General features: G+C 36.4%; 1 protein-coding gene across 1 annotated transcript in view; it reads right to left on the bottom strand.

Annotated features, from left to right (window-relative positions):
• Nucleotides 1–26,283, bottom strand: part of LOC113227525 (bromodomain adjacent to zinc finger domain protein 2B-like) — a 158,254-nt gene that overhangs the window by 104,659 nt on the left and 27,312 nt on the right. Inside the window, exon 2 of the mRNA XM_026460463.1 lies at nt 11,818–11,958. The gene's annotated coding sequence lies outside the window, so the exon portion shown is untranslated. The remainder of the gene's footprint in view (nt 1–11,817; nt 11,959–26,283) is intronic.

The raw sequence follows: 26,283 nt of genomic DNA, 5'->3' as shown, positions 1-26,283 counted from the left end.
TGTTATCACAAGAAATAAGAGTAACTTTTTCCAATTGAGAACCTTTTAACAATGGTTGTGGCAAACGGTTGACAATTATATCCATTTAGTACTTGTCGCGCCATCTGGTGAACCAATAGGTACTAAATACCCGACTACGCTTGTGTCTTGTGTTGTATCGCAATTCGTGTCCATGATATGTATCTAAACCAAACGCAATACCACAAAAAGCAGGTGTGCGGATACGGTCAGCAGCCACCAACACGCAAGAAGATGCAAAGATGGATATGCTGTCTCTACCGTATCGTATAAAGGTTCACGCCCATTTAACGTATCAGCACTAAACTAGCATCACGTCGTCTTAAAATAGAATACTGAAAAAATAACTTTAATTTGTCGGGTATACGTTTTAATTACGACATCGAGTCGCTGTCCACTATTTTCGCTTATACTGCAAGATACTGAACTTTAAATCTGTTTCAACTACGCCAGGGGTCTCAAAGTGTGCGCCGTGGCGCCCTGCAACTTGATTTTGATTTCCTCTCCCGATCAGAAACTGCGTCTCTTTCGGGTCGAGGCGCATAATAGCGATTCACAACTGGCCGATCGGAAACTTTTGACATTTCAAATCGGAACAATAGTTGAATTGACTCACAAGTTAGAAAGATATAGTGGGAATCAGGTTCATCTTCTCGCTCGGAAACCCATCTGCCGATCGATTCCGATTTAAACTAAAATCAGCCTGCTGGTGCGTCGTGGAAAGTGAAGAGGGGCGCTGTGAGGCCGTGACCCCGAAACCTTAGGTATTGGCGAGTACAAAAATAATTAAAGGATATCCTCCACTCTGTATGTGTAACTATGATGTTAATATAATAGCGCTTATATAGGAACGGAAGACGAAGAAGTACTTATTTCTTTCGACTGTACCTATCCATTACGACTAGCTAGCTATGTTAGGGCGCCACGACATGTTATTAAGCTTGTGAGTGCGCCGCAGTCTGAAAAAGATTGGGAGCCCCTGCTCTACGCTATTTCGTTGTGAGGAGGGACTGATGGCTAAATGTGTAGAGCGAAAGACCGCTCTGTGGCAATGATATTCTGTGACTCAATTGTTTGGACAACTATAGCTGCTTTTCTGGATAGTGGCTTAACACGAAATGATTCACTTTTTTACAGAACTATATTCAAAAAGTGCTTTCATCTTAAAACACAAAGAAAGAGAACTTGTTATTGGTTACAATAATCACGTAACAACATTCGGTTGTTTTTAAACCGTCTACCTGGTGAATCAGATGTTTTTGAACTAGGCCGCCATTGTAGAAAACCATCGATATATTGCATTGACTTACAAATAAATGGACGACGGGTCTAATACAAAAACCACGAAAAAAATGTCCCAAGTCAACCTATTCGAAATTTAAATTGTTATGTCATCGCAGTATCGCGCTGTCCGTAGAACAAATGAAGACTAAAGCGGAGTGTCGCGCTCTGTATACGATTTTAGCGCCTTACAAGTGCGGACACTTTTTAGCGCGGACCCGACGTCCATATAATTGTAAGTCAATGGATATATTGTTAAATTTTTAACAATCTTGTAGTTTGGCAGTTTGACAGAAAATTTGTAGAAAAGTTGTTTAAACGGCGACAGATGTTGACAAAACAGTGAGAAAGGGCGTACGGGGGAAACTACAAAAGAAGGATGGCAAAATCTGACACAATAATTATAAAATCAACGAAGAGCTTTAGTTTATGCCTAGTTAACAGTGTACTTTTGTATATTTGTAGAAGTCGGGAATAAAGAAATTGTAAACAATGTATTTTTGAATAAATGCAAGAACATAAAGCAACTGATTCAGTTCGACCACAGATTAGATAACGTTCTTGCACGTACGTTTCATTTTAAGCATGATTGAATATTTATGTACCCAAAGTATTGGTTATTTTATAGTACGTACAGTAAACAGTAATGACACACTGTAAAAAATAAAACACAATGTGACAAAAATGTTTAGAGAATATTGAAATGAGAGATAAGAAAGTTAGCAAAGGAACGTTTTGACAAGAGGTCTCTTGCTAATGTCAATGTCACATTGAAGTTTTTTTATTGGGTTTTCACGGCCGGGGTACTTTGCCTTTTGAGCCAATCGTCATCTCATTGAGGTTGAGGACAGTGTGATCACTTGTAGCAAATTTCTGCCATTTGGCCAAGTTTAATTTTTATTACTTTTCATTGCGGCAGAACACGTTAACGTCACGGAACGTAAAAAAAAGTTGTATCAAATGTGACAGAGTTTGGTAGATTTGGGAATATACAGCAAGTTCTTTATTATTTTTAGGAAAAAACTGAAAACTTGTTGCTTTCTGCTACAACGAACAAACATCTGACGCGAAATACAGGACAACGAAACATAACCTATATGAACTTTATAACTCCAGCTTCTACAGGCTGTACTCAATTAACTTTTTTGATGCTTTGATAATGAATCATCGATAGGTTTCTTTAATGCACGTCGTCAAAAACATTGGGTAACAAAATATACGGGATGTCGCCATCCTTCTTTACAAAACGAGTGCAAAACAATAACTTACATAAATATATATCTTATTAATTTCACAGGAGGTTCTCAATTCGTCTGAATTTTTTTTTATGCGCATGTTACGAGCTTAATCCGATATTTGAGAACCGATTTTTGTTAGAAAAGAGGCACCTCAGTGGTCGTGCCATTCAAGTTTGAAGAAAATATTTATTGAATTTCACACACTTTCCGCTAACGATGTCACTAAAACTTGGCATATAGATGTGATTATTGTAACTAACGTAACTGCCTCCGAGTCTGAACGGTTACCATGCTGGACTGCCAAGCAAAGACCCCGGGAGAAATATTTGAATGATTTTTAATTCGGGACTTATAATACGTCTGTAATGTCGAAGTAATTAAAATATGTTTTATACGTGATTAAGTTCCGAATTACAAATCAAATAATGTGTGAAAATCGTGAAAGTATACATCAAAATATTTGTATGGCCTACGTTTATTTCTCTCGTGAGTTTGGGTGTAATTTGTTGTTGTTTATGTGTGTGTCCATGGCACCCGTGATACAGGGTTTCCCTAGTGTGCGTTATTATTATTATTATTATTATTCCAATGAAAATAAAATATAGCCAAAATGGCTAAGCAATCTTATGGGATTGGTTTTTTTTATAACAAAAAGTTTTCATTATCCATCGATGTTTTCGTAGAGAAGCTACTTTTATCGATTAACAAAACTCGAGTAGATAGACTGAGAAAACCATTGACTTACAATTATATGGACGTCGGGTCCGCGCTAAAAAGTGTCCGAACTTATAGGGCGTTAAAATCGTATACAGAGCGTCACTCACGCTCTAGTCTTCGTCTGTTCGACTGACAGCGAAGCAAGCAAAATTAGACAGTACTGCGATGACATTACAATTTAAATTCAACGTTTTAGCTTTTTCATATTCCTTGACATGTCACTACGTGTAAATAGGTTGACTTGGGACATTTTTTTCGTGGTTTTTGTTTTAGACCCGTCGTCCATTTATTTGTAAGTCAATGGAGAAAGCATACATTTTAACTGACTAGTGCCATAACTAATTGTCAAAAAAATTCGCTGGTATTAATTATTGTGACCAAACTGTCCTTTGTTTCGCTTTACGTCGTTCGCCGGCTGGTGCTGGCGCGTTAAATGGGATACAACCTTAAAAATAGGACTGCGCAAAAATACATATTATTACATTTCCTTCCACATTGCGTGAAGACTATAGAAGGCATGTCAGAGTACGCTAGCAAATCGGAAGTACGGTAATTGCTCACTATCGAAAAATGGACACTTCAAGGTTTTCAAATCATTTATTATTGATAGACAATTACAGTTTCTTATTCGTTATATTTGTAATACACTGGTTTATTATTTAACTTATAAGAAAGATGGCCGACAGTGGTTGGAGCTCCAAGACCGGGGTCCCAAGTCTGCTAATTTTAAATCATCTCAGTTGGTTAGAGCAATGCTACGGTGCAGCATGGACGGTGGAAGTCCGACCGAGTCGATGAAAAATTTTTCTAAGTCCGATCTTTGTAGTCATATAACAAAACTAGTGAAGTTAATTCACGAAAAATCTCAATAAATAACTTTGCATTGCTATGGCAAACGGCGGGTCGTTTAGTAATGAACGTCCAGACGTTTGGCGAGATTACATACTTATTTCGACTTATCCGTGGAACAAAGACCTATGTGCAAGACTACTTGTTCTCAGGACATAGTACATTTCGTTCGTTCTTCTGCGCTGTGAATGTCAGATCGACTGTTGTTCGATGTTATATTTTCGAAACGAAATAAGATATATAAATCGTCAAAACGCTTTTACGTAGGTCTTAGTTTGAATAACGAAATCATTCTCGTAACGTAGTTATTCTCTTTTCGCTATATAATCACATCGGACTCTGTTCTTCGGATGAGCCGATTTGGCCGATATTCCCTACAGGCGTACTAAGCGTTTTTAGTCATCTTTTATTATGCGCATAGCTCAAGAATGGAATTCCCTGCCTGCGACAGTGTTTCCGAGCACATACCACCCGAGTGTCTTTAAGGTGCGACTGAATCTTCTTCTGAAGGCATCTTCAGGGCCGAGCACGTTCCATCGTAGATCCCAACTTTTCTCCAGAGCTAGGTAGTGGTCAAGAGCGAGTCGTTTAATTAAAAAAAAGAAAAAAGAACGACTCTTGTATGGAACGTTTACTACGGATTTTCAAAAATACGTGGCAATGTGATAACTGCAATTTTACATTTTATGCTTAAAATGATAAGGGTTAATTAGTCAAACAGTATTCATGTACTAGCTACATGACAGAAAATATGCGTGTGATAATGAGTTCCTATGTAGTCTCATTCCTGTTTATAAATAAATAAACAAATACTAGACAACATCACATTTAGTAGCAGTAGAGCTCCTTGTGAAAGAGGTTCGTCCAGAGTACTGCCATGTTACCTATTTCTGCCGCCAAGCCGTAATGTCAGCATTAATGCGTTCCTTTTAAAGGTAAGGGTGCTGGTGAAATTACAGGCACATGGGACTTGTCAACTTATGTCTCAGGGTGACGGGCGCAGTGGCAGTGCCCCTCAAATCTTGGCGATTTAAAACTCTGAGTGCCACTGTGACTGTCATGGACAGGTTTGTCGCTTACCATCAGACGCACGACTTATTCGTTCCGGCACTTAATAATATATATATGTATATAAAAAAACATACGTTGCTCTGATTCCAAATTAAGTAGCTAAAGCACTTGTGTTATGAATATGTCGCATATGACAACAACTAACATAGTATTATCTAAAAATTGCGTTATATATAATATATCTTTTGTATACTATTTAATTTGTCTTGTATAAAAAATCGCCGCGACAACAACCGCGTTGACTTTTATAAGACATTAATATTCAACAGTGTTATCCTATCACTTTTAAATTAAAACGTATGCGAATGTCAGACTATAACGCAATTTTGGAGATTATACTATGTTAGAGGTGTTATGTGCGATGCATGTAACTAAATTTTGATAATAAATAACGCACACACTCAACATAGCCCCGCACTAGGGAAACCCTGTGTCGCGGGTGCCATGGACACACACATAGACAACCACAAATTACACCCAAACTCACGAGAGAAATAATTGTAGGCCATACAACTATTTCTTCCGGCCCGGGAATCGAACCTGTGACCTCTGCGTGGCAGTCCGGCATGGTATCCGTTCGGCTACGGAGGCAGTTAAAAACGTTAGATGTCTTTTTCGTTCCGAGGGCAGTACTAGGCATAGAGGTGGCTGTTTACTAGGCTAAAGAAACATAACACTGGTTTGGTATTTTATTTCTTTTCATCACTGACTCAACAACAAGACTGTTAGATATCATTTTCATTGATCATCATACTGCGGTTCAACCAATTCTGGAAACTAGCGATACCTACTCAAGTAAAATGTTACATAACAGCAAATGGTTTTGGTGAAGTGACGAGGGTCCCCTGCCACAAAAGTTGTTCATATTAATACGTGCTGTCATCTCTTTAAGTTAAGGACTCTAATAAAATGTCACCCTGTAAACAGGGGGTTAGGAAGCTGACGCTAACCGTTGAAGGGTTGTTTGGCATCACAAACAAAATGTTTAAAAAAGCCTATGGCGGTGGCTAACTTCACATGTGAAGGTGGCCACCTCGATTTATTTTATATTATAATACTAATTGTGCTCGTTATTTCACACATGCAAATATGTACCACTTACATAGGTATAAATAAATATAGGACGCGTTCCCATTACGTCGTAACGTTTTAATTATCGTTGGACGACTGTCGCGTCTAGTCTATTCCCATATCATGACTATCTGTCGTGACTTTGTGTCGTGGACGTCTATTTTATCGTTGAATATCGTTGTCGTGTCTAGCTGTTCCCACTAGATCGTGACGACAATTAATCGGTTCACGGCAGCCGCCTTGTCGTTTGAACGACAGAATCGTTTGAAGCTGCAATTGTCTGTCGTCACATTTTATTTATAATCGGACGACAGTCGTTCCAGCTCTTCCTATTATCACGACAGTATGTCGTCGTAACGTCAAAAAGTCGTGCACGACAGTTAATCGTGTTGTTCTATATGTAACTTCATTTAAATATATAAGTCACGACACATTAAACTGGACGACTATCTGTCGTCACGACATACTGGGAACGCGCTCTTAAACAACATCACATAATATGTTGCTCTGATCAACAATACCCTCTCAAAGGTAGTTTATTGGTTTAAAGCTAACAATTTATTGCTCAATGCCAAGAAGACAAAGTGTGTTAAATTTGAATTACCTAATGTAAAATCGACTAGTCCAACCATAGAAATAAATGGAAAAAAATTAGACCTTGTTAATAAAGCTGTCTTTTTGGGAGTAACCTAAATATTTTTTATAACATATAGTGACGGGACGAACAAGTCGTGCGCCTGATGGTAAGCTATTCACGCCTGTCCATAACAGTTACAGAACTGTAAAAAGGTCTGAGGGACACTACCACTGCGCCCGTCACCCTGAGACATAAATTGACAAGTCCCATGTGCCTGTAATATAACCAGCACTCTTACCCTTCTGAACCGGAACGTAGTAATGCTCACATTACTGCTTGGCGGCAAAAATAGCTAAAGTGGCAGTTCTTTCCTGGATGAACTTTTCACATTGAGCTAGCTCTACTGCTTAAAAACATGGAATTAGTTTCAAAAGAAAATAATTTATATGAATGGTTGTTGGTATTTACGAAAGAAAGATTTGCATCGCGATTCGCATATAGAGCCCCTGGATAAAATGATAAAAAGTTTTACACGTACACCTAAACTCACGAATATACACTTAATTATCACGTAAATATAAAGGTTATATACAGCTGCCAAAGAATATTATAATAAGTCTCATATAAGCCTCAGATCTTTGCGATTTAAAGCTCTGAGTGGCACTGCAACTGTTATGGACAGGCGTGTAGCTTACCACCAGGCGCACGACTTGTTCGTTCCGATACTTGGTATTGTAAGAAAAGTCTATGTCTATACATGTCATGGACAAATTTACATATTGAATTAACTTTGACAAACCGCAGGTTCTTGCAATTGAAGTCAGTTTTCTAACCAGATCGCTGCGAGAGGCCATTGACTCGCCATTGAAGAGCAGAACACCAAAATAATTGCAATGGCGGTTGAATAGTAGCTCGATGGGTCGCCGTTGACAAAGCCCCTTCTCATAACTTTTAGCAGAATACCAAACGTACAAAATCCTGCCATTGACACTCTTATCGTCATACAACTGCCCCCGTAATATGCCACCTCGATAAAGCTATAGTATCCAAATTTAGCTGTGAAATTCGAGTGATAAAAAATTTTAAAATTTTATCACAATAGCGGTCATCGCGAGTGCCGGCGACCAATGGCTGCAAGGTCACAGCTGATTTTAAAACATTTACACAGTAATTTTATCAACGTAAAAATTGAGCACGTCAAACGATATGACAATATATTTTTTGTTTCATGGCTTTGGCGGCGATGATTAAACGACAAAGATAGCATATATACGCAATTTTATATCGTTGTCCTTTATATCGTTGTTCTTCGAAATGTATGATTTATCAACTGAATTACATATTGTCACGGGGAGGTTTATCACACGTATTCAGCCAAACTACGGCCACTGAGATGATTTAAAATTAGCCGATCTTGGAGCCCTGATATCATATTTCATGAATATCACGGTATGTGACTACCATGACATTCAATTATGTTTTTGTAAAATTACTTCACTAGTTTGTTATAATTATTAATAACAAAGATCGAACACGGCTCCATCGATCCGACTGGATTCGAACCAGCACACTCGGGCAATCCATGCCAATGAAGCCACGGGACGAACCAGCAGACCTTACGAATATTTCTATGTGCTTGTTGCAGATCTTGATTGGATTTTAACGACTTTTTTGTCTAGCGCCACCTGTTAGATATCCTTGAATGTTCTTAGCGTTCGATATTTGTATTTAGTTACAAATAATTGTAACTTTTATATCTAGCGTCGGCGGACTAAGGCACATAACTCAAAAAAGTGTTCATTGTTAATATATCGCACTGCTATTAAATTAGTGTTCTAACTCAAAATATGTGACATTCAAGATATACCATTATTGAACGTAAAATTTGATTCTCTACACGTCAATAAAGCCGTAGTTATAATATTGTAAAAAACAACTAAAAGATATCTACTTACCTCAAAATGAGACACGCTTCATGTGAGCTAGGTCTGGCCAAAATAGTCCTTATTCAAAAATATGAAATAATTTTTTTTTTCTCTTTTATTTTTAAATATATTTGGCAAGTAGGAAATTCTCTGTAATAAACTATAACCTACACATACATTTTAATTATTTTTCACAGCAAGCGAGTAATTAATTTTTCGTCGATTCTGAGAAAATACACATTTTGAGTTAATACACTATTCTATTAACAGTGCGATATAATTATATATTTTTTGTGTTGGTTATAGAGTTGGAAGATGTGAAGAGAATGATAAGTTTGAAAAAGACGCCTCTAAAATAAAGTTACAAATTTATGAAGTAACAAAAGAATTTGACTTACATGCTTTTGCCGGTAGATGTATTCATTTAAATGAATGATGTTGGATTTTGACTCATGTGCTTTAGTCTGCCGATCCTAGATATAAAAAAAGCTGACCTCAACAGTTCGTGGAATTATATCTACTCGTATTTGCCAAGTTTTTACCGGAAAGTGCGCGAAATCAAATTCATTCCGTTGTTTTGTCACCCTTACAAGTCTATATTGTCTTCAATTTGAAATGGGACCAATACTGAGGTACCCTCTTACCAACAAAAAAAGAATCATCAAAATCTGTTCATAAATGCCGGAGTAAACGCGTACCATAGAGAATACGAATAATACATAGAGAACCTCCTCCTTTTTTGAAGTCGGTTAAAAATGGCGGTTGAAATTGAAATCATCATACTGTACGTCCATTATGCTGTGATTAAATCGTCTTACTGTCAAATTGACAACAGAAATTCCGCCATAAAACCGAAGAGAGGTAACTCTGGTGTCGGAACAATGCGGGTGATTGACCTTACAGCGGCCAGTAAAGCCGGCCGAGTGGGCCGGACGGGTGGACTCTAATGAATCACGGTAGTTAAATGTACGATTTTTTGTTTTTACATTGCCTTGTGACGCATTTTAGTGTGTCGTAGAAAGCGTCCAAGGGGGTCTTTACTCGAATGAAATCAGACTTTTTACGATGATATTATTTACACTCGACCCAGAGCAAAACCTAGTAAGTGCTTTAGACAAAATTTTACAGGAGAATCAAAAAACACGGTTGTCCTTGATAAATTTTCATTTTAACAGTGTAATTTAATGGTGTAGCTTGAGGTCTTGAAATAGTACGGCGCTTTAACTACTTTAAAACCTAGCAAGTCTCGAATACTTACTATGTTTTGGATTGGTGCAAGTGGCTTATTAGGTTTTTGACTGGTCACGAGGTAAATTAGATGTGCCTTACGAGATTTTAAGGCTTCTAAATCTCTAAACTGTAGGATTTTGATGTGGCTGTCACTGCAATGACAGTTTGGAAAGTAATTACTTTCGGAATATAAAGCGCGAGATACTGCATATAGTAGTATCTCGCCCTACTGGACGTACTATTTCACCAAGAGCTCGCCTGATACTAAATTATTACATTGAGTATTCGTATGTCTATAGAAGATATTATACATTATAATAAGTATATTATAAGGTCCTAATTTATTAGTCGCGATATATTTTAAACAGGGTTGGGCAGTATTTGAATTAGGTACTTATAATTGAAATACGTATTTAAAATACAAATACGCATCTTGTATTTGTATTTCAATTACTCCCTAAAAATGTAATTTGTGATTGATATTTCAAATATTTTTCAAGAAAATACTTTTTTTTAATGTACTGACTATTACGTGACAATTTTACTACGCGAACGGCGCAGCACTATTGACTATTTTAAACCGACTTCAAAAAAAAGAAGAAGTTCTCAATTCGTCTGTATATTTTTTTATGTATGTTACGCGCTAACTAATTAGTAAATCGGTTTGGATGATTTTTTTTGTTGGAAATTACAATATCTCAGTACTGGTCCCATTTAAATTTAAGGAAAATATTCCACTCCTAAGGGTGGCAAACTAGGGGATTGAATGGCTTTTGAGGTCGGTTTTTTAGTACTCTGTATTGAATTTTATGTAATTTGTATTTTTTTTAAATCGGACCAAAGTACCTACTTATTTTGTATTTTTTGTTTCAAATACGCCTCATGAAAGTATTTTATATTTCAATTAAGACATAGCATGTATTTTGCCCAGCCCTGCTTTTAAAGGTCATATAAACAGCTTTATTATGGAGATCCCTTACAAATGCCAAAAAAATGAACAAAAACATTGAAGCCCACTCGACGCAAGTAAAATAGATGTTTCTTATTCCATTGGTGTTCCCGTAGTAAAACTTGCTTGGTTTCCTGTAATAAAGACGGTCTTAAAAGGATCGCAGGAAATAAATTAGGACCTTATTTAATCATGTGGTTTTCGTGGAAAGTTATATACAGGGTAATTGCAATTGACAAGGATGTGTTTCCCTATGTATGAGATGTCAGATAAACAGATGCCTGTCTGCGAAGCGTGGAAAGTCCATGGATACAGGTTATTCCGCATCAAACCAAAATCAGATGAGAGATGTATGCGTGCAAAATCGTCGGTGACGCCGTCTGATGGTTAAGGACCGGCGACGGCAACGAGATCGGCTTGCAATGGTCATGAGCAAAAATTTAAATTCAACTTTATGTCACTTACAATAAGAAAGTAAAGACTTGATGATATTAACGTCTCAGTCGAGCCTAATTGCTTTTTTTTATGATACTAAGTATCGGGACGAACAAGTCATGCGCCTGGTGGTAAGCGACAAGCCTATCCATGACAGTTGCAGTGCCACTCAGAGCTTTAAATCGCAAAGATCTTAGGAGCACTGCCACTGCGCCCGTCATTTTGAGACAAGTGCCACCTGCCCGCAATTTCACCAGCACTATTATTATTCCTTCCCTTTTTAACCGAAACACAGTAATGCTCCCATTACTGCTTGGCGGCAGAAATATGTAAGGTGGCAGTATTTCCCTGGACGAACACAAGGAGCTCCACTGCTATATAAATTTAGTTGATCGAATATTAAGCTGCGAAATTTCAAAACTTAATACTTGCAGAATTGCATCGAATTACACTTACCTTCAATCGAAGTTTTCATTCAGAACTCCGGGTCCAAATGTCCACTACTTGCATACATTGTGTTCACTGCACAGTCACTTGTCACTCGACTAAACTGCACTAAACACTTCACAAATCCTTTGCACTTCGTTCCATTGAGATCTGTAACAAGAGATTTAGAATGTTAGTTATATTTTATACAATATAGACTTAGCTGCAGCAGCAGAACACAGATGAGATGACATAGATACAGCCAGGTCATGGGACCATTTGGTAATAAAAACAATAAAAAAAAGTCTTTATTTCCACTACACTATTGATTAGTATTGAATAATAATTAATATAATTGTATAAAAAAAGCATATTGTTATAATAAAACATATGTAGCGTAAATTGGAATGTTCCTTGTAAAATTTATAAAAAAGGTATTTAATTAATAAGTTTTGTAGCTATAGTAAAAAATAAGGTGGTTTGCATTAATATTAAACATAACTGGTTGATGACTGTACCACCTCAGTCAACCAAGCCCACGGGACCCATGAAGAGCCCGAAACTTTACTTAAAACTCGATACTTGATTTAAATCCGGAAAAATAGTTTCATTTCCTATTCATTAGTTGTAACGTCTTCTTCTTCGTACTATATGGCGTAGAAACTTGGACTCTCACACAGAACACAACAAGGAAGCTTTTGAGATGTGGATTTACCAAGATATTTTGAGAATCTCGTGGCGTGACCGGGTTACAAATGTGGAAGTACTCAATAAACTGAAGAAAAAGATGGAGCTTATGAACACCATTAAGTGCAGGCAGACGTCATGCTACGGGCACATCACGAGGCACAATTAGTAGAAATTACTCCAGCTTATCAGCCAAATCAAAATCTGTGGAAAAGAAAGTGTTGGTAGAAGGCGACACTATTAGTTGAAAAATTTGAGGGATCCTCTAAAGTCAGGATTGCCATGATGTTGTTGTTTCATAAAAAAATCGTTTTCTTAAAGGCAATTTATTTTAAGAAAAATGTGCATTACAACAGTTAAGTTACTGTCACTAATGAATACGTAAATGCCTAACCTAACCGATTTTTAAATGCCAACAAAGCACGAACATACATATCTCAACTGTTACTATAGTAACAGAGTACGCCATCGAACTTGTAAAACACATCAACCAATCAAAAACGCGATTCGAAACAAAACGCATAAAAGAATCGAATAAACAGTGCACGTGAAAGAGACAAGCACACGCAATCCTCAACGAGAGTGAAAGAGACAGCTAAAGGAGGGGAGCATAATAAAGGGTAGATTTGTATTGTCACGAAATTCGTAATTGTTCATCGAGAGGCGTTAATTCGGTCAAAATGAATTAGTTATAGTTCTGTAGAGAGAACATGAGCCTTGTAAACGAGAAATTACGGGTTCTGTAACTAACAGCGCGTAAATCTTAAACAGTACACACCAAAATGCCATTACTTATTCTTTGTATCGTAGTGCTTACATTGATTCTTTTTTTTACAATACAATGTGACGGGACGAACAAGTTATGCGCCTGATTTTAAAGTACTATTCATAACAGTTGCAGTGCCACTCAGAGCTTTAAATTTCAAAGATCTAAGGGGCATTGCCACAGCGCCTGTCACTCTGAGAAATAAGTTCTTAAGTCCCATGTGCCTGTAATTTCACCAGCACCCTCTTACCCTTCAAGACAGGAACACAGTAATGTTGACATTATTGCTTGGCGGCAGAAAGAGGTAAGGTGGAAGTACTTCCCTGGATGAACTCTTTCATAAGGAGTTCTGCTGCTACCAATATAATAATTAGGCTTAAACAATGCCGGCTGATCAAAAAAAAAAAAATTGTTGCCTTTGTCAGTTTGCCAAAAAATTTTTTGAACTACGACAATTTATTACTGAGCGTGCGACATTTACAGAATGGATATCGGCTTCCTTAATTGAGTACAGTGGGAAGCAAACCAGTTTTGCCGACAGCTTTCAAAGCTCTCGTAACAAGACTTTTAGATATTAGAAAATAAAATTTAAATGCTGATTGGAAAAAATTAGGTATAGTAAAAAAACCGACCTCAAAAGTAATTCATCCCCTAGTTTGCTTAGGGGCGGAATATTTTCTTCAAATTTAAATGGGACCACTTCTGACGTACCCTCTTTCCAACAAAAACAGAATCATCAAAATAGGTTCACAAATGCCGGAGTTATTGCGTAACACACATAAAACCATACATTCGACAACATACAGTCGAATTGTGAACCTCCTCCTTTTTTGAAGTCGGTTAAAAATGGACAACTGTGCCCTTAGAAAATAAAAATTTAGTTTAAAAGAAATATTTTAACCCGGCGCTTTATTAACGCTGGATTTAAATCGAGTTAAAACCCATTATCGTCGAGAGCAAAAACTATTTACAACTACTTAAATACAAAATACAATATCAAAAGTGTTGTTTTTGCTAATGACAGAAAATCAGGTTATTTAATGATTTTTTTTAACACCAACGCTTTTTTTTACAATTTCATTTTCAAATTAGTTATAAAATTGACCAAAAAAAATCCATCGGTCCTAAAACTGATTAAAAAAAAAACCTGATTTTCAGTAATTGGCAAAAAGGTGCTTGATCCCTGGACACTTTTGATGTGTGTATTAGTTGTAAATCAAGTTTTGTTCAAAGAAAGATGGCGACATCCCGTGTATTCTGTGACCCAGTGTTCTGACGACGTGCATTAAAAAGATCTATCAATACTTGTGATTCACTATAATAGCATCAAAAAAGCTGATTTAGTACAGCCTGTCCAAGCTGGGGTTATAAAGTTGTTAAGGGTTTGTTTTTTTTGTGTGATGTTTATTCGTAGTACTTGAAAACAACAAGTTTTCAGTTTGTTCCCAAAAATAATAAAGAACTTGCTGAATATTCCCAAATCTGCCAAACTTTGACGTTGACATTGGCAAGAGGCCTCTTGTCAAAACGTTCCTTTGCAACATTCTTATGTCTCATATTGTCTAAACATTTTTGTAATACTGTCTTTTATTTTTTACTTTATGTCATTACTGTTTAATAGATTGTTTGATTAGGTATTTTATAACTTTAATGTTTTATACGTGTGCTATAAAATAATCAATACTTTAGAATATATGTAAACATTCAATCATGCTTGAAATGAAACGTACGTACAAGAACGTTATTTAATCTATGGTCAAACTCACTCAATTGCGTTGTGTGCTTGAATTTACTCTAAAATGCATTGTTTTACAATATCTTTACCCATTTTGTGCCCACGATTTTGGGCAGAAATGGAGCGCTTTTGGTAAAACCTCGATTAAAACCCGGGTTGGTTTTATCCCACTGCCCATTTCTGATCTTAGGGCAAAGTTATATTTGTTCTTGTGTGCAATAAAATGTATTTGTATAGACCATGAGAAACTTCACTTACTTCTTTCCGAAGTAGTGTTTTATACTGCTTTTACTAATATACCCGTCATCTATTAACCGTGCAGAAAACCAGAACGCATAAAAAGCAATGAATTATACGCATATAATTCAATATATTGAAAATTTAACACAAACGCGAATCCGGTTTTGAGTGCGCCGTTCGATGAACGCACTCCGTCAAAAGGTCCATAAATCGAGGGGTGACCACCCTTCATCAAGCAAGGGATGCTTTATAGGGGTTGTTAATCCTTGCATCAGTGGCTGCCACTTTTGTTTATTATTATTTATTGCAGCATTTTGGTTATTTTATATACGTACAGTGGACAGTATATTCTATACCCATATGCAAATGCTAGACATAATCAAAGAAAAGAAAAATTTTAATATACGCGAACTGTGGCTTTATCGTATTAAGCAAATTCTTCCAATCCCATCATCATTTATTTGTGTTTTGCGTTAAGATTTAACGATTATAAAATGTGTTTTTGCATTGAATAACAGTCAATGGTTAAAACATTACATGATAACCAAAGTGTAGGTACTAAATAGCGATTCCCAATTCTTAAACTAGACAATTCCCTGTTTTCACTTTGGGGCACTTAGTAGTAATTCTAGTGAATTTAGAAAAGTTTATTAACCAAATTGGTTCTGCCGGTAATCGAACCTGCGATCCCCTCGTCTATTGTCCACGTGTCCAGTGCTAACCGATGGGCCACCAATGTCGACAAATATCGTAGTACCAATTACAAAAATATGTCAACTATTAAAGAGAACAAAACATAACCCCCCATTTCTCCGTAATAGAGCAACAAAAACCTACATGAAATGTCTCGCTATAACATAAAACGATTCCTGGATGTCCTCAGCAAAATAAAACAACTTGATGTCATGTGGTATTGATTCTGGTCCTTCCATCTTCCATCTTGCTCTAACACCGGTCAGATGTATAGGTTGGAGCGGAGCAGGTGTTGTTTATGTGTGTGCCGGTGATTCTTGGGTGACGCCCTGGTTTGTAGTTACAGTTTTAAAGTGTTCTTTTTGACGTTGTCTATCAAATGAACAAACCGTATAGTTTACCTTGTAACGCGGAAAAACAAAAGACAATCGACCGAGAAAAATAATCTAATGAAGAAACGAGATATACAAATCCAATTTCCAAATCACACAGTGTAAATGTACTTCGCGATTTACAGTCAGAGGCGGATTGGAGTACCTTCTAATCTATTTTTATTTAAAACATAAGATCTCCCACACACAAGAGTGGCAAATCGACTGTGAACTGGCAAACGGTACTATCTCAATTGTGACAACTTCACAGGTGAAGAAAAAAATTGTTTTCGTCATTTATATGCCATCTGGTTCATTAAATAAAAATACGTAGTGCATGTGTGATAGAAATATTTAAAAACTACGTATTTTTATTTATTAAATCAGATGCTATATAAATGACGCAAACTATTTTTTTCTTCAACCTGTAAAGTTGTCAAAATTGAGATAGTACCGATTGCCAGTTTACAGTCGATATCATTGCGAGATAGTACAGTGCATGAAAACAAAGCTATTTACGTACACTTTTCATCTATCCTCCTTGTCATAACCAAATGCACTCAAATTCAAATTAAAAATTATCTTTATTTCATAGGTAAGCAAATTACACTTGAAATAGTCATATTGATTAAACTCTACTGCTCATTTGTAAGACAGATTCCCCCGAGAAGAATAAGCAAGAAGCTCTAGGGGTTTCTCTTTGTAAATATACATTGGAATAAATAAAACTTTGAAACGTACTTCCTATTACTGTTCGCGAAAATAAAACGTTAGCTACTTTCAAAATGAGAGTTAAGGATTATTAGTCATCGAGTATATAACCAGAAATATAGACGAAATGTAATTTAATTTGTTTGAAAACTATTCTGCCAAATCATTACCATGAAAACTGCGCTCCGATTGGCCAGCCCGAATTCGAAACAATTGACAGGTGTCCTCAAATCGACCAGTTAACTTCAGCTTTGCTATATTGGACGAAAATTGCAAAATTACATATTTAATTACCGATGAAATTTGATTCCGTTTGTTTTGTAATTAGATGTTTCGCTCTTTTTCCCACACCACCGAATAAAACAGCACGGCATTGTTAGAGAGATTATCTTTATTACAATAAATACAGAATATTTTTTGGAATATACGGAGACGTACACACAGGCCAGTAGTTGGCATGTCCATATTTCAGTGCAAACGGGAGTTGATATTTATAAGAGCTGTATCGTTAATGTGTTACCAGGAATATATGGCCCCTATTTAGTCTCTATTTCTAGTTATATACTCGATGTTATTAGTTAACCATTATTCCGTCCATTTCTTAATTATTTTATTACAAATTGGCGTAATTACTAATACAAAGATCGAAGACTAAGAAAAATTCATTCGACCCGGTTGAATTTGAACCAGCGCGTTCAGCATACCGTGCCTGACGCTCCAACTGAGCTACGGAACGAACTAGCACACCTGAGTAATTTTTCCATGTGCTTGTTGCAGATGTTTGTTTTTAACGACTTGATATTGTATTTCGTCGCCTCACTTTCTCAAACTCGTATCTTAAAGCATAAAGTAACTGAAATGTAAAAAACGCATTGCACAATTTTTTTGCTGGCAGATTTCATATCACATTTCCTTCAAATTCACACACTGGCTTTCATGTATTCTTAAAGTTATGTATACATATTATAACGCCTTTGATCAGAAATTTAAAACAAATAGAAAGTTTTGCCATCTCCTGATAAGCACTCTTTATTAGATACGAGTTTGAGAAAGTAAGGCATCGATTTTTGCTATATAAGTCTTGTTTTATTGCGCGTGTAAACCAGTTTATTTTAGTTTTAAGCATCCTGTAGTCTGCAACGAGATTTGAAGTAAGCAAAACTGTTTGTGTTTTCCTTTTTTTAATTGCGCGTGTCCTGTACAATAAATTAATATTAAAGTGATCATGTTCACGACCAAATTCTGATACGTGTGATTACAAGGCAATCTTTCATTCCACTGGGCGGTATCGCCCTCAATTATTTAACAATACTGGTTAGGCAAAATCGATGTCACAACCCTTGGAAAGAGGGTGGGTATGGGAAATATGGGGTGGCAGATGAATTATATACACAGCAATCATAGATCATATTATTGTGAACACAAGCTCTATAGTAACATCGGGTGGATGGAGTCTGTAAGCCGTAGCTTGGGTACGAGAATATGAAGTTTTTCGTAGCCAAATGAATTTGGCAATCTTGGTGATTCTGTGAAGAACAACTGCAAACGGTACTCCTGTGCTTCAAATTGTAAGGAGAACCAGTGCTCGTAGCACAGACACTGGAGACTCAGGTTCCTGTGTAATTTACGAGGTTTAAAAAAAACCAAATACCTCTATTTGGTTTTTCAACGACTTTTTAGCCATCAGAATACGCGGACATGCCTGTAAAATTTGAGGATTTCCTTCGAGTTTCATAGGATCCCTCATCAGATTCTGACTTGGTGACAATGGGACCACCACGAGAGTGCATCCCTTCAAACAAAAAAATAATTTTCAAAATCGGTCCATAATTAACTGATATATATCTGAAAACACACACACGGCCGAACGTATAACCACCTCGTTCTTTTTGAAGTCCGTTAAAAAGAGCAAGCAAGCCCTCCAGTTTCTTCCTCATTCTTCTCAGAGAAATCTGCCTTTCGAATGAGCGGTAAAGTTTAATCAATATGACGATTTGAAGTGTACTTTGCTTACCCATGAAATAGACTGTGACTGAGTTTGACTCATACCCCATAGCAGTAAAGCTCGTTGTGAAAGAGATCATCTAGAAGGGTGCTTGTGAAATTACAGAAACATAGGACTTGTCAAGTTATTTTTTATTTATTCCATGTTTATTTATATTCAGGTTACAAAGACCCATAAATATACACCTTATAGACCATAATGCATAACAATATAATAAAACACTAATTACCAATGATTTACATGTATTTTCTGCGACGTGTCACGCAATGTGGGTGTCCGGTAGCCGGCCTCGGAAACGTCGGTACATGACACCCTTCGGTCACAACTCCTCCATCATGAAGGTCGACAGATGTTGAGTTGGTACTCTCACCACAAATGATTTAAAATTCCTTATGTCTCAGCGCGTGACGGGCGAAGTGCCCCGTAGATTTTTGGGACAAATGTCACTTGGTTTCATAAGAACTCACAATACACAGAACCTTACCTAAGTCCACAGTTTAACCATCATATTTGAGCTTATTACATATTGGTGTCGAAGAGTTGTACGTTGTAAGAGTTGGAGAGTTGTTGTACATAGGCCTCTCACAATGCGCGCCATTTCGCCCGGTCCTCAGTTCAGCGCTTCGCAAATTGTCACTTCAACTGACCAGCGGGCGTCCCGTCCCACACATCGTTTGCCGAGTCATGGTCACCACTCAAGTTGCAAAACATTATCGACTTTTTGGAAAGCAATGGTTTGAATAACTTAATAAGTTAAGTTTTGAAAATTTAATTTACGTGTTATTGTTCTTAACAGCCACCCCAAATTATACTCCATTATTTACCGGACATTCCGTTAAGCGGATAATCTTCCCCAGCCCCGACAGTGCATTAGCTTTTTGATAATATTGTTTCTCTCTCTACCGGCCGTATAGTCTGCGCGGGTGCAAGAGCGAGATAGCACTAGTATGGAAACAGTTCCATGCGTATTTTTTAAATGCCTAGTTTAACGTTCATTAATAAAATACAGAAAACATGGAGATAACACTTTTTTTTTAAATACATTACTTTTCCTATGGTCATGAATTGGATTTGATCGTAGTGTATTACTTTCTCAAACTCGTATCTTATAAAGAGTGATTATTCAGATGGCAAATCTTTCTATTCATTTTAAATTTCTTATCAAGGATGTTAATTTTGATGCATTACTTTAAGAATAGGTGAAAGCCAGTGTGTGAATATGAAGGAAATGTGATGTAAAATCAACCTGCAAAATTTGTATATACAATCCATTTTTTGCATTTCAGTAACTTGCTTCAGTCACGTGCTTTAAGATACGAGTTTGAGAAAATAAGTCGACGATATTGTACCAAAAAAGCAAATGACATGTTAAATGTTAACATCAATTTAAAATGTGAGTATACGAAGCCGATCTTATCCCGTATAACCTAACCTCAGTAAACAAAAACCAACCTCAAAAGTCATTCTTCCCCTAGTTTACCACCCTTAGAGGTAGAATATTTTCTTCAAATTTAAATGGGACCACTTCTGAGGTACCCACTTTCCAACAAAAAAAGGATCATCGGTTCCTTCGGTTTCATCGGAAAAATTCACAAATGGCGGAGTTATTGCGTAACATATTTACAAAAAAAAACATACAGTCCAATCGAGAACCTCCTCCTTTTTTGGAGTCGGTTAAAAAGGGTTTTTTCGAACTAACCCTTTTTTATGATACCAAATCACGGAACGAACTGTTCTTTGCAGTTGCAGTGCCACTCAGAGCGCCTGTGCGCCTGCATCTTGAGACGTAAATTGACAAGTCCCATGTGCCTGTAATTTCACACTTGAAAACCGGAACGCAGTTATGTTCACATTACTGCTTGGTGGCAGAAATGGGTAAGGTACTTCCCAGGACAAACTCTTTCACGAAGAATTCCTCGTGAAACGTTTGAATAACGAGGAGAAAGTTAATATATAGGTTGGCAATAAAAAATATATTAAGAAAATGAATTCTATACACTCAGTATTTATACCGATAAATTATCTATACGAATACATGTATAAATATTAAATAAAAAATGTACAAAATAAAACTATAAATAAATGTTTCAAACGTAAATAAATATGTACGTAGTATAATGTTCTGTTCAAAAGGGCATCTCCGAAAGCTGAACTGAAGGTGACTGACATAGTTTTGGGATTGGAAAAATGTATTGAAAAATGTTCTATTGCATTTAAAAAATTAGCACAAGTTTGACTTTTCGTTTAGGCATTGACGAGTCTATGAGCCTATGAAATAATGAAACTATACAGGGTGCTAACCAATTCGTATAGATTTTAGAGCCAATTATTTCAATCATTATAATCACTTTGAAATTAGATAATCGCAAGAAGTTTATTACTAACACACTGTGTTAATGGCAATTACCACTTAGTGACTAAAATCTCTTCAATGGTATCTTCTGAAAACTTTTAAACTCTTAGGTTTTTTCGCGATTGTTACACATAGGAAATGAAACTATTACTGACTTATTTTATAGAAGGATAACAAACAATTATACGGAGAAAATTACTTACATATGTGGTTACAATAGAGGTTCAGTCAACCACATCATCATACGATTACTATACAAATATAAATATTATTATTAAATGAAAAAGAATGTCAATGTCATATTATTTCATCATTTACTTCTAAATGTACAGGTGATTATATGCACAGGGATTTTAGTTATTTTTCTACGGAAAGTAGGATTAAAAAATCGCTAAAGAAGTGTTTTTGATTTGTATTTTAAATCGAACCTTTCAAAACAAACTATCGACTCCAGAATTAGGCACATCAAATTTTTTTAGCACCTTGTATAATTTAACGGAGAACAGATTATGTAGGATCAGGCTTCGGTAAAGAAAGCGTACATCTTTATGGCAAAGACGAACAATGTCGTTATATAACTGTAATGGAAAGTGACCGGCAACTAACTGTCTCGTGCCGTTGGTTCCCATACTGAGTGTTTAGATCATAGTTATATTGGCAGTTAGACATGTTTCGCAACACCTTTTCGACACATTTTAATAGGTTCAAATTTGCGAAACTATTATTTTTTTAAATAATATCAAGTGACGGGACGAACAAGTCGTGCGCCTGATGGTAAGCTACACGCCTGTTCATAACAGTTGCAGTGTCACTCAGAGATATATATCGCAAAGATCTGAAGCGCACTGCCAATACGCCCGTCACTATGGGACATCAGTTAAAAGGCATTATTTAGGTGTGCATGCTACATATTCTCCTCTGCCTCAAAAGTTGTCTGGAAGAGATCGCTCTCAGCGATAAAGCCGCCTTTGCCCACATTAATTCTAAGTTGTCTATATACTGTTTTTGTTTTGTGTGTGAGCACCAAAGTGTATTATCTTAGTAAAAACGTCATAATATTCAATGAAATAAAAAACATTTTAGATAAGACAAACATAGAGTTAACGAGAATTAACGATGCGTAAAACATAGAGGTACATAATCGGAGACGACATCTTTTGACGTAATGTGCTGATAAAATAACTCAAGAAGTCTTACTGTATATTTGTTACTCTGTCACATTTGAAGAACATAACGATGATGGCTTCCGCGCTCATCACGCCTACGATGCAAAAACTAGTACTTTGCGTATAACCTGTGTGACCAACATTATTAGGACTTTGTTGCACTGTTAATAATATATATTTTCAATAAATATAGTTCTAAGAAACACCTATTTTAATATCTGGAATTCGTTTATATGGCGTGCGAGCAATAGCTTTAACAAAGTTTCTGCTCTTTACGATTTTGATTTATTTAACACAAGCTGTGTGTACATTCAGAAAGTATTGTCTGATTAACTGGTCGTGTGTGTGCACGGAATAAAAAAAAAACAATGAAAGTGCCATAAGCCTTGATTACTATCAGAACCGATGTCGCCAAAACTTACACATGCTTCATTTGAAACACTACAAAATCTTGATATTGATTGGTCGTAGTTTCAAATTTAAAAGGAAATAAGAAATTCTGGATTGTTAATATATACTTTAAACTTTACTCTGTTGGCATATCGTTGAAAGTTCAATACCATCAATACCTATTATTACAAGTTACGACGTTTTGATATTATATTGAATTTTCAATCAATGTGCTGCCATCTAGCGGTTCATTGCGGAACGACGATGAATTGGAGTTATTAATTTAGTTCTCCAAACAAGCGAAAATATTGCAGTTGTATAAGCTTTACTTTGGTTTCTGGTAACAAAAAAATATAATAAAGAGAAGCGAATAAGATAAAGAGAAAATTATAAATTTATTCAAATAAGACTCCGAAGATATGAAATACCACCACGGGTAATATTTTTCGAGCGGCTATTATTTTTGCACTCCAAAACAGCACAGTAAGGCATTTTTCTAAGATTTTAGAGAATTTGCACGAAAGAATGACACAACCATACCATACAAAACGAAAATGGCGGACTGAACTCAGATAAGTCTTTTGAGACCTATTTACTTGACACGCGTCAAATTTATTTTTCTGTTCTGTGTATGCGTGTTATTTAGTTGTTTAGTGTTATCAATGCTGTATTTTGCTATTGTATTTTTATCAGTAGGGAACTGTTTTTGCTTATAATTATTTAATATAGTTTCTATTACATTGTGATACAAGCTGTTTGTACCCTCAAAAATAAAATAAATAAAATCTACCGTTGGTAATATAAGTAGTTCTGTATTTTAAATGTTTGTCTCGTTTCTCAAAAGTAAATCTGACGCTCCTTTACAATATATGTTGAATCAACGTTTTGCCACTCGTAAACGCAGCGTCGTACAAAACCCAGGATGAAATCCGATAAATGCGCAGGCGCATTTTTTGTTGCCGCCTTTATCCCGGCGAGGGCGCGGGGCGCGTGCGATAGAGAGCGTGCACAGGAGAGGACAATGACTGACGTGGTTTTTATTTTTGTAGTGATGGGACGTCACTGTTTTATAAATTATACAAGAGCAGTTATAAAACAGTGATGTCCATACAACGCCAACAGCATTTCCATATCCATACATCTATCTTTTGTTTCATTTGACTTGACGATTTAGAAATGATGTCGCTATTAATTAAATGTAATTTATAGCCACTTCAAGTTTTGACACTTTAGTCCTTTATTATTGTAAGCTGCCTAGAGTTCAATTTAAATCGTAAATGTTACAGCTTAAAACATAGCATAATTCCAGAAATATCTTTCGTGCGTTTTTTTTTGAAACTGAACACGAACAATGAATTTCCCACATAGGGGTAAGCAAACTTGGTCGAATAAGCATCTCCTGGGCGAGCTCGTTCCATCATATATCAATCTATCTTTACTCCAAGGTAGGTTCAAGGTAGTGAGCGAGTCCAACTTTAAAAAAGCAAACATTTACACTTGAGCTTGCCTAACCTAACACTCCTGATGGTAATTTTCGTTATCAAGGACTTGATTTGACGCAACCGAATCTCGTAAAAGAACAGTACCAAAAAAAAACGGTTACAGAAGTATTCTCGTATCCCATCACTATCACACACAAATCGACTAATAATGGAAAACAAATCTTTGCGTTGTGTTATTACGGCACAGTTTTCAACAAAAGTGCTTATGCAAATATCAAGGGTATTAGGGTAGGTTGACAGTAACACCTGGCAGAAGGGAGCAATGCAAATTGGTAATTATTGTTATTACTAAAGGCTTTGCCTGTGCTTTATAGGGGCTGCGTTTTTGCAGGAAGCCTCTACAATAGTCACTTGACCATAGTCCACTACTATTCGGGTGTCTGTCTTATGCGACGCTAATAAAAAATGTGGAGGAGTGTAGTACAGTATCAAGAGTATGCCAAGCTTGAGACTTGATGTTTAAATTAAATTCAATGCTGCGTGCGATAATAAAGGCCCAAAGTGCAAAGCAAGTTCCTAAACTTTTCAGCTCACGGCCGACTTAAGGCAAGATAAAAAATTATACAAAATTAAAAATATTTTTTTTATTAACTCAACACAAAAAAAAAACAATTAAAAATAATTATATATCTGTAGTGCAGTTTACATAGATTATTCAGGTTTGTTTTTTCAAATGCGATTGCACCCCCTGGACAGTATCAACGCTGGGAGCGCTGGTGCAGTGAACTCCCACTCCTATCCAACCCACCAAAATAAATTTATTAATTATGCTTTCATAATTATATTATATTAGCCGCAGTATTTATTTTTATTAATGAACGACAAACACACAATTAGATTTTTATCTTTCTCTTTAATATAGTATAGCATACTGACTCTTGAGTAGAGCGCTTCGCGATGCGCTCCTGTAAACTGCAGTTGTTTACAAAGTTTAGTACTGAATTCCATGAGTGCGAAAGAGAAATTACTTAACAGCGCGACACGTGAAACAAAAAATTAGTATGAGGAAATATAACAAGATTTGAGCGGCGCAAATAAGCAAACCGTATTTTTTTCGCGCCCATTTTGTTGTGTTGTACAAATTCTTATTATTCAATCGTTATTAAGAAGCGTAGTGTTGTTTAGTGGCATTGTTTAAAATGTAACACTATAATGTGACTTTTATTTTTTATTTAAAATATGTATAGGTCAGTGAACTTCCACTGAAATCGTCCACGAGCCGCCTCTGCCCTAGTTGCTTCCGATACCCTTGGCTACTACTTGGTAGGGACAACTTTAGGAAACTATGTTCCAAAAAATCAAGCAGATCCAGTCCAAAGAGTCAAACCAATCGGAATTTCAGAGTCAAGGCGGTCCAAACTCTTCACTGCACGTGATGAAAGATATTCTGATCTAAAAATATCCTGGTTGTTCAGGAAACACAGAACGCGGCAATGTAAAGATAGAAGCAAAATTGTACGAATGAATGTATATAGTGGATGCTCTCCGATAGAAGTCCATTTGACAAGTGACAGAAAGAGTGAGCGGGATTACATCGCAAAATACACGTTACATGACGTCACTTGACTTCCCACGTCTTCGGAGAGGTTCGTGAACCGTCGCCAACGTTCAGGTTTCATAATGTTTTCTTTGCCCTTTGAGCAAGTGACCATTAGTCAACTAAACTACTTACAATTTGCAGATTCACCGGTGTGGACCCACTGGTGGGATTCAGACATAGGTTATAGGAGGTGAGAATTCTCCCTAAACTCTAACTACTTGCGTTCCATTTTTATTAGTACGTCAACTCACTTTCTATTATCACCTTTCAGACTTGAGTGAACGCAGATTCCAGATAATGCCAGGAATTTCATAAATACGATTAATAAGCAGTTAGT

Source organism: Hyposmocoma kahamanoa, unplaced genomic scaffold (assembly GCF_003589595.1).
Source record: "Hyposmocoma kahamanoa isolate Upper Pololo Valley unplaced genomic scaffold, ASM358959v1 211, whole genome shotgun sequence".
Taxonomy (NCBI): Eukaryota; Metazoa; Arthropoda; class Insecta; order Lepidoptera; family Cosmopterigidae; genus Hyposmocoma; species Hyposmocoma kahamanoa.
This window is presented reverse-complemented; position numbering and strand designations above follow the sequence as displayed.